We start from the raw sequence: 9,144 nt of genomic DNA, 5'->3' as shown, positions 1-9,144 counted from the left end.
TTTGGGAGGATGCTGAGTGACGTTTCGAGATTCATGGCACCGTAGAGACAGAGAGGAGGCTTTGGATACTTTTTCATCTCTGACAGTAACTAGTTTTCAGCGGCACATCCCTCCCATTAGTGCAAGGACTACCATTACCTCCCAGCTGCATCCGCACACTGGTCTTCAGAGCTCATTTGTCTCCTTACGTTGCAACCTCACGTCTTTATGCAGGACGAATTGCGTTTATCTTTTATTTTGTTGTTGTTCTGCTTGACATTGAACACACAGACTTTCTGAAAATGAGCAGTCTTTGTTATGGAGAGGCAGCGGGAGGGGGCATGATACTGCGAAATTACCCACCTGATGCTTGCAGTACGCACGCACGCACACAAACACATTCACACACACACTTTGCTCTTTCACTGTTTGATAATCAGCTGCAGCAACAATCAGAATGGGAGACAAGCAGCCATAGATCCGTGTGCCTCTTGAGTGCACATCGCATGCAATTAATATGGCTGTAGATCACTCTCCAGTTTTATCCTCAGCTAACCCTGCTCCAGCTACTGATGATTTATTAATCTGTTCTCACTAATACCCTCCAATCATGCCCTGCACCGTGCGGCCTGCAGGGAGAAAGATGAAGTCACCTCTCACTCTCTGCCATCGCTTCAGGTCAACGTCAGGTCACCCCAACCGAACCTGTTCAACGATTCAAGCGCTGGACCGCGGGGCAGGGACCCTCATGTCACACGCTATGAGGATGCACACGGCACTAGACTCCAGCCAGGCACTCAAAGCTCATCATCAGCCGCCGCCGACGGGTAATGAACCCAAATGACCTGCCATGAGCAGAGAGAGATACATTAAGTGCTGTGCCACAGAAGAGCATGCACAGTGGATATCCAGGCTTAAGATGCTAACTTCATCCTCAATTAAGGTTTATAAAAAGCCTCAGGAAAAGTTATGTGTGAGAGTTTGATTATTAGATTTTTTGAGTTGGATGAGGAGAAAAAGGAAAGAGCTAACCTGTTTCTGTCCACGGGAACACAATCTGGAAACACGCATCTCTGAAGCTCAGTAATTATACCCTGCAGCGGGTCGGTTTGTTTGTGTTTATCAGCTGGATTACACATCGATTACTGGACTGATTTTCATGAAACTTGTTGATAGGTTGAAGCGTGTGCCGAGAAAGAAACCATTACATTTTGGAGCAAATCTGAATAACTGGGTGGTTCGAATAATTATCTTTCAGTTATGGAAATAGCCTTGTTGAAGGTCGGTGCTCTACGAGTGTCTACAACTATTACAGGGGTTGTGTGCCAGACTATTTTATGGTTGGACCAAAAACATAATTGAGTTAAACAAGAGTATTACGGCACCTACTGTAGGCTCAATGATACAGCAAATGGTTTTTGTTGTTTGGTATAGTTAGGTGTACTTAACTCTCTTCTCCATTTTATTAATATTTTTGAACTTTTATTGTCATTACATACAGGTACTAGTAACGAAACGGTTTCTCTGCACAGTGATAGGAGCAATGGGCTGCCATTATTATGTACAGCGCCCGGGGAGCAGTGTAGGGAACGGTGCCTTGCTCAGGGACACCTCGGTAGCACTCGGTCTTGCCGGGACTTGAACTGGTGACCTTCCAGTTGCCAAGCCAAGTCCCTATGGACTTCGCTGTGTACTTCAGAAGGTCTTGAGCATGTTTCTCTTCAGTGACCGTGATGTTATGTTACATGTGTTTCCTTGTATATTGTCATAAACATAACAGCCTATAAATGAGAATCAACAGAACACTATTTGTGTTTGAAAGCGTTGTGGTTTCCTTTTGTGTGGTTACAGAGGTAATGAATGATTATGTCTGAGCAGGCAGGTTTGTTTGCATGCAGGTAAACAATCTCCGTTGAGCAAATAAATGAATTTTTTGGAACCCAACAGCTATTATCTCACGACAATTGAGTCTTTTCACAAGTTACAAAATGAACTATAAACTGAGTGTATATTAGCCACTTGTGGTTGCAGACATATTTCTCCTAACACAAACTCCATTAGTTATCAGAAAGCAAAGAAAGAATAAGGCGCGCTAGGGATCCGAACATTATCCGTTGCTCCAAGTGGCTAAATAGTCGTTTGACCGAAAGCAGATGAGTTCAGATTTTGGAACCAAGCTAATCTAACTGGCTGCTCACATAGCTTCATTTTTAATGGAATAAACACACTTTTAATTCACCTGTTTCATCTTGTTTCATTTACAGTAATGACCTGCGATTAGCATGCCAAGCCCCCTTTGCTTTTGAGCAACATCACTGATCTCATGAAGTCAGAACCCAGCGTTTGCAACGAGTGAGCAAAAGACTCACTGAAAGGTTTTGACAACTGGTGAGCATATTAAATCCCTACTGGAAGCTTAATAATCACCCTTGAGCTTTAACTGAGGAGTGCAATGAGAGAGAGAGCATCAAACTTCTCCATCAGCTGAATTAATTAAGAGTCTGAGAAGTACTCTTCACAGAGCGGGAAAGCTTCAAGTCTAATGACTCAGAGTCTGAGCACAGCGTGTCCGTAATTGAACTTTCAGCCTCAGAGAAACACAAGGCACGGCGGGGAAAAATAACACTGTGTTCCCATTGCACTTTACACAGCAGCGGGAAAGCAAGGTTGAATTCTTGATGGAATATAAAGATACAAGCTCCCTCTCGGGTGGAAACGTGCAAACACAGATTTCCACAGTCACGATGAATCCTCGGGTCTGCAGGTCAGGCCTGTTTTTAGAGCGACAGAGTATATTCTCACTGAACGGGCATTTTCAGAGTACTCATCGTGCAGTAAGACCTTGCTTTTTGCAATGGGCCCATATTCCCAAGTGCGCTATAATACATCACGGAGTTTGCATAGCAGGCAAGTCAGTAGTTTCACATTTGCAATTCATAGCAGCTGCCCCCACAGGCCGGCTCCATGGAGCAATAGACTCCGGTCATTGATGAGTCCCCGGGGTGTGCAGAGTGAAATCCTTTCTCACGTCTGCATTGACCGGCCCGAGAGTCCTACCTGATTTACATTGACAAGAGCACAGGGGTCCAAATGAAAGTAAGCATGTTTTCCAAATTGGAAACACAAGGGACACTTCGCTCTGCAAACAGACAGCTGGGAAGGTAAACGCTGACATTTATAGGCTGTGGTAGAAAGCTGACTTTGCTGCTTTTCTGGCTCTTTCCTTCAGTGGTCACTTTAGAGTGTGTTCTCAGGTTTCGAGGATCATTTAAAAATAGTTTGGTTTAGAAGAAGCAAAAGACATCCAGTTTTCATTCAAATGTTCTATTCACTTTATTTATTGTTTTATGATGGTTTTAGTTCTTTGAACTAGCCATACAAAAAACTGAACATCGAGATAAAATATCTTGCTCGCATGTTAAAACAAATGTTTGATCAGAAAGTAAAACATGTATTTGGACCTTTCTATAAGGAAAAAGGAGAGGCGATTTAAAAAAAGGTTTGTTTTCTTCATTTTGGCCACTTTGGTGCAGCAAAACAAGCTGTAAACACAACACTGTCACGTTGTTACCTTATACCATCTTAATGAGTTGTTTGATATTTGCATATCTAACAGAAACTGAGCATCTTTGCATTTATGCTTGTGTCGACCTTATGAAAGTAAGTCCAATATTTCTCTCTTGCTGTTCAGTTTTGTTCTCCTCCAACTCCTGAGTGATATATCTGTCTCGTTAGCTGCTGAACGCTCTGATATGTTCTCCAGCTAGTCTTAAACTGTGCCTGTCTGCCGTTTAATGCTAGATAGTTGGTGTCTTTAGAGTTTAGAGCTGCTGGAAACAGCTGCCTGCTGCTTCTGGGAAATAGGAGGATATGAGCGTTGATTGTGAACGAACACTGTAAAGATATAGGCCAAACAACACAATGACCGGAAAGATACTTCCTGTTATCATTACAGGCAGCATGTTATGAGTTACATGTAGTGAATTGATCCATTGTTAAATATATAGAACTGTGCCATCTTTAAAATCTTCATCAACATGTGTACAGTACTGTCACGGAGGTGATCTCTGGGCTCATAGATCTCGGCCTCCGTTACGAGTTGTTTAGTTTTTTGTTGTTGAAAAGTGTTCCCTTTCCCCATGTCTGTCGTTGATTGTGTGCACCCGGTGCCCTGTGTTGTCTCCTCCCCGCTCACCTGTGTCCTGTTGGGTTGATTGGGTTGGGCATTTAGGCTCTGGGGTTTTGCTGTTAGAGAGGCAGGGAGTGTGTGTGAGATCCTTGTGGCTGCAGGCTGTGCTGTGCTCAAGGAAACAACAGCAGGATTAAGGCTGTGTGGGTCATTGTGTTCATGCTGTAATAAATGCCCACACTGGGTTGTATTTTGGACGTTCTGCCTCTGCCTCCTTGCTTGGTCGGGCCGCTCAATTGTCAGCTTCACAAATACAATCATTCCAATGGCTAAAGCTCCAACAAACAGTTTGTTCAGAATAATAAGATCATGAGGTGAATCACTGCGCCAGGTTAATTCACAGTATGATACCGAGACCCACAACATATGGGCGGCAATAATGAGAAGCCAAATGAACAGATGGACTAAAACCGCCTCACATTCATGAGGTGTCAGGGCTCATTTAAAAAACAGTACCATAAGCTGGATGTTTGATTTTAAAAAGGCAGTGTTGGTTTTTAATTAGATTCGTTGAACTTTGATGGATGCAGAGAGAGAGAAGCATCAGATTGGTTTTAAAAATACTTCAAATAAACCCATAGCCATTGTATGTTGAACAATCTAAAGGGAGTATTTTTCAAAGTCATGAGCGGACAAGATGACAAGGATATTAACTATTCCTCCCTCAAGGACGTATCTCATGAGATGTCGTTATGACGTCGCACACAGCCAGTTTGTTTTAAAGCAAAAGCATTCGTTTAAATTCATATTTGACAGCGGTGGGAGCAGAGGAGGTAGTGCAGCTGAAATAATTGTGTTGTTATGCCGGCTTTCGTCTGGTATGAAAGCTGACAGGACAAGCAGCAGGGAAATGTGATCTTCAAGAATGTCAAGAGTTTTAGTTTCACATAGGATCACAACAGATCTCAGGAAATGTCAATGTGTAAACACATGGAAAGGTTGCGCTTCTTCAGTCGCGTGCACAGACACACACATGATCCGCACATGCACAGGCTCTCACTCTCAGACACACACACACACACACACACACACACACACACACACACACACACACACACACACACACACACACACACACACACACACACACACACACACACACACACACACACACACACACACCATGTATACATCACTTCAGGGGACATTACATTGACTTACATGCATTTCCTGGAGACTTATCCTAACCTTAACCCTAACCAACACATGCCTAACCCTAACCCTAACCAAGTCTTCACCCTAAAATTAATGATTCACCTCCATTTTGTCTCACACACACACACACACACACACACACACACACACACACACACACACACACACACACACACACACACACACACACACACACACACACACACACACACACACACACACACACACACACACACACACACACACACACACACACACACACACACAGCGACTGCATCTGAAAATGACCTTTTGTCTGATCATTATTTTTGAGTAAGCAGCACAAATGGCGTTTTCATGAATCTCTCAGACACTGAAATTACTTTTCTTTCTGTAGTAATTTCCGTGAAAAATGGCAGTGTGTACATGTATGCAAAGACATGCCTGGGAAAATGGGGCAAAGTGCAAAAGAACAAAACAGAAAAAGGCAACAAAGGAGAAAAGGAGTACTCAAAATCTAATCTAACCTGTAATTTAGACACCACTAAAATGTGCTTCTTTTCACGGTCATTTTTTTACCAGGACAAAGCTTCATGGTTTACACACATACCCAACTCAATCGCCCACTTTCACTTCCCTTTTCACATGTCCTAAATTGATTTAATAGCTCCAATCAGTGTGGGGATAGTGAATCCCTGCTGTTAATGCACTATTCATGTTTGAAAAGGGAACATTGTGGGCGAAGCATCAGTCCCTTTGCCATTAACGTTGCATTACATGTTCTGTTCCACACAGCAATTACAGCTGAGTGCAGACACATGACTCGACCTGAGGCTTAAAAGACTTCTGCCTGACACACACACACACACACACACACACACACACACACGCACACACACACACACGCACACACACACACACACACACACACACACACACACACACACACACACACACACACACACACACACACACACACACACACACACACACACACACAAAGAAACACATCCCTGTTCCACCTCTTTCAGGCAACAAGTCCTCCAACTCATACGACCAAATATGTCGTTTGTTCAAGCGCTTAATACGACCTATAATTACGTTTGAAAATTGTCGGCCTCTAGTGCTCCCGTTCAATGCAAACGTTACAGAGGGTTGTTTATTCACAAATAACCCTCTCTGTAAAATCCTAAATTGTAGGATAGTTTGGCCATTAAAACGCTTTATGATTAGATTTCTAGCGAGAAGTATATATTGTACTTTTAGAATCCACGTCCAGTCGATATGTAGGATCTATAGTTTGATAGATATTACGAAGATGATTTGAGGTTTCGTCAGGAGAACGTGTATATGCGGCAAGCTTCCATGTAAAGTTACGGGTTGAAAACAGTATTTCCGGTCTCGTCGTTTTCATAATAAAACCAATGATCAAATGATTTAACAGTGATATCTGCACTACTCATCCACTAAAAAAACATCAGTTTATCCTAGTTAATTATACGACATTAATTGGTTTAAATTGTGTACAATGCTTTTGTGTTTTTCCCATAAGTTTTTCTCTTTCGATTCTGAGAGACACATTTCTGTTTTCAGAGGTTTTGATAGGCTAAAATCACGCCGCAATGCACGTCGGGATATGGTGTTTATGTGATATGAAATCGGAAAACATTAAAAAAATTATAATAATACTTTATTCCGAGTGTGCTTGCTTTTCTCTTTAAAAGTCATCACATAACGGCATTGTAATACACGGTTCGGCTGCATTAAATATTACATATCTGCCCTAGATATGTATTTATAGAGCCCTGATCAGAAGACCTTTTGACAAACTGGAAGAGATGCCGCCAAAACTGAATGCGTGACGTGGACCATAAATATATCAACAATTAAACAACATCTTCCATTTCTTTTCACACAATACGTCTCCTTGCAGTATCAACACTAATTCGGCTGACTTTTATATTTGATCCAATTAGTAGATAGGCTGTGTTTACACCATAACCGTGCACAGCTGATCGAAAGGGACTTTTTTGTAGTTATTAACTAGACCACTGGTCTAAACCGCACCTCCTAGTGGTTAAAGCACGTTATTGAATTTAGTTGTTGAATATGTTATATTTGATGAAAACATTTAAATATTAAGAGTAGCCTACATACAAAATAGGGGTCAATGATAGAAATATAGAATGGAAAATATCAAGAAGATACTGTAGTGATCTCTACAATAAAACAGTTTAGTCCAGGACGTCCAAAGATATTAACAGGAGGATGTGCAAAACAGACAAACTGATAAGGCTGAATTTTACTCAGGTGTAACTAAAGTCTGATTTAAGGGTTGTTTATATTTCACATCATTAATCAGAATCTGCAAAGTAACAAAAATAAATGTAGTAGAGTACAAATACCAGGTTAACCTCTGAATTGTAGTGGAGTAGAACAAAGTAGTACATGCTGCTGTAACAAAAACATTTCCCAACTTGGGATCAATAAAGTATCTTAACTTAAGATGATCGATGGCTACTGCCATATTTGCTAAATGTGCATCTGAACCTTGACAAGTGCATGTTTCAGGCTTATCAATTAACAACAGGAGGGGTCACAGACATAAGACCAGCTGTCATGTGGTATTAATGCTGCCCATTATGGACACAAGCAATTTTCACCCATGTATTAATTATATGTTTTAAATTTGATAACACCAATGTGTTTCGTATCCCCTAAACCTCCAGGGATGTATACAGTTTAATACTGGCAACTTCTAATTGTGGGAAATACGAAAACGTCTTTTAAAACTACATTTCCCAGTAGAGACGTGCCATAGAACATGTTGCGAAACACACAATAGCCAGCAAGTGTAATTCTGGGGGGGAGGGCCGGGCTGGACCCGTCCAAGTCCAGTTTTGGAAAGTCTGCCGTCGTTCCATTCTATTTCAAAGAGCTGTTTGACAGCGTAACCTTGTCGCACTGCCACTCCAATATCCAATCACAGAGCTTGAGGGCTAATCACGGGGTTTGTAAAGCAAGGCGGATGTTGTAGTCCCAAACGATAGCTGGGGATTCTGGGTAGTGTAGTGTCTTCGGAAACTCTGTAGTGTCTAAACTCCGAAAAAACAATTTGTTTCTCCGAATCGAAGGTTAAAAACACAAAAGCATTGTACACAATTTAAACCAATCAATATTGTGTAATTAACAAGGATAAACTGATGTTTTTTAGTGGATGAGTAATGGAGATATCACTGTGTAATCATTTGACAGTGTGGGGAATACTTCCGGTTTTATTATGAAAACTTCGAGACTGTTTTCACCCACGCTAACTTTACATGGAAGTTGCCCCATATACAGTACACGTTCTCCTGGCGAGACCTCAAATCATCTTCGTATATCTATCAAACTGTAGATCCTACACATCCACTGGACGTAGATTCTAAAAGTACAATATACACTTCTCGCTAGAAATCTAATAAAAAAGCATTTTAATGGCCAAACTATTCCACAATTTAGGATTTTCCAGAAAGGGTTATGAAAGGTGTATAAACGACCCTCCGGAGCGTTTGCAATCGACAGGAGCATGTTGTTTCTTACACGACCACTAGAGGTGCTACACTTTAAAACGTGCCTCTGGGTCGTATTTAGCTGCTGAACAATCGACCTATATGGTCGTTTTTTGTAGGAGGACAGGCTGCTTTCAGGCTGTATGGCTCAGAGCTGGGGGAGTGTCAGATGAGCTGCATGCCAGACAGTGTTGGTCTTAGCACACGGAGCTTTGGACCCCAGCCAGAGGATCATCATGTGAGCTGGGGTGGAGGAAGGTGGACAGAGATGAGCAGATACAGAAAGCCTCG

This window comes from Pseudochaenichthys georgianus, chromosome 17 (genome assembly GCF_902827115.2).
Source record: "Pseudochaenichthys georgianus chromosome 17, fPseGeo1.2, whole genome shotgun sequence".
Classification (NCBI taxonomy): Eukaryota; Metazoa; Chordata; class Actinopteri; order Perciformes; family Channichthyidae; genus Pseudochaenichthys; species Pseudochaenichthys georgianus.
Note: the sequence above shows the minus strand (reverse complement) of the source record.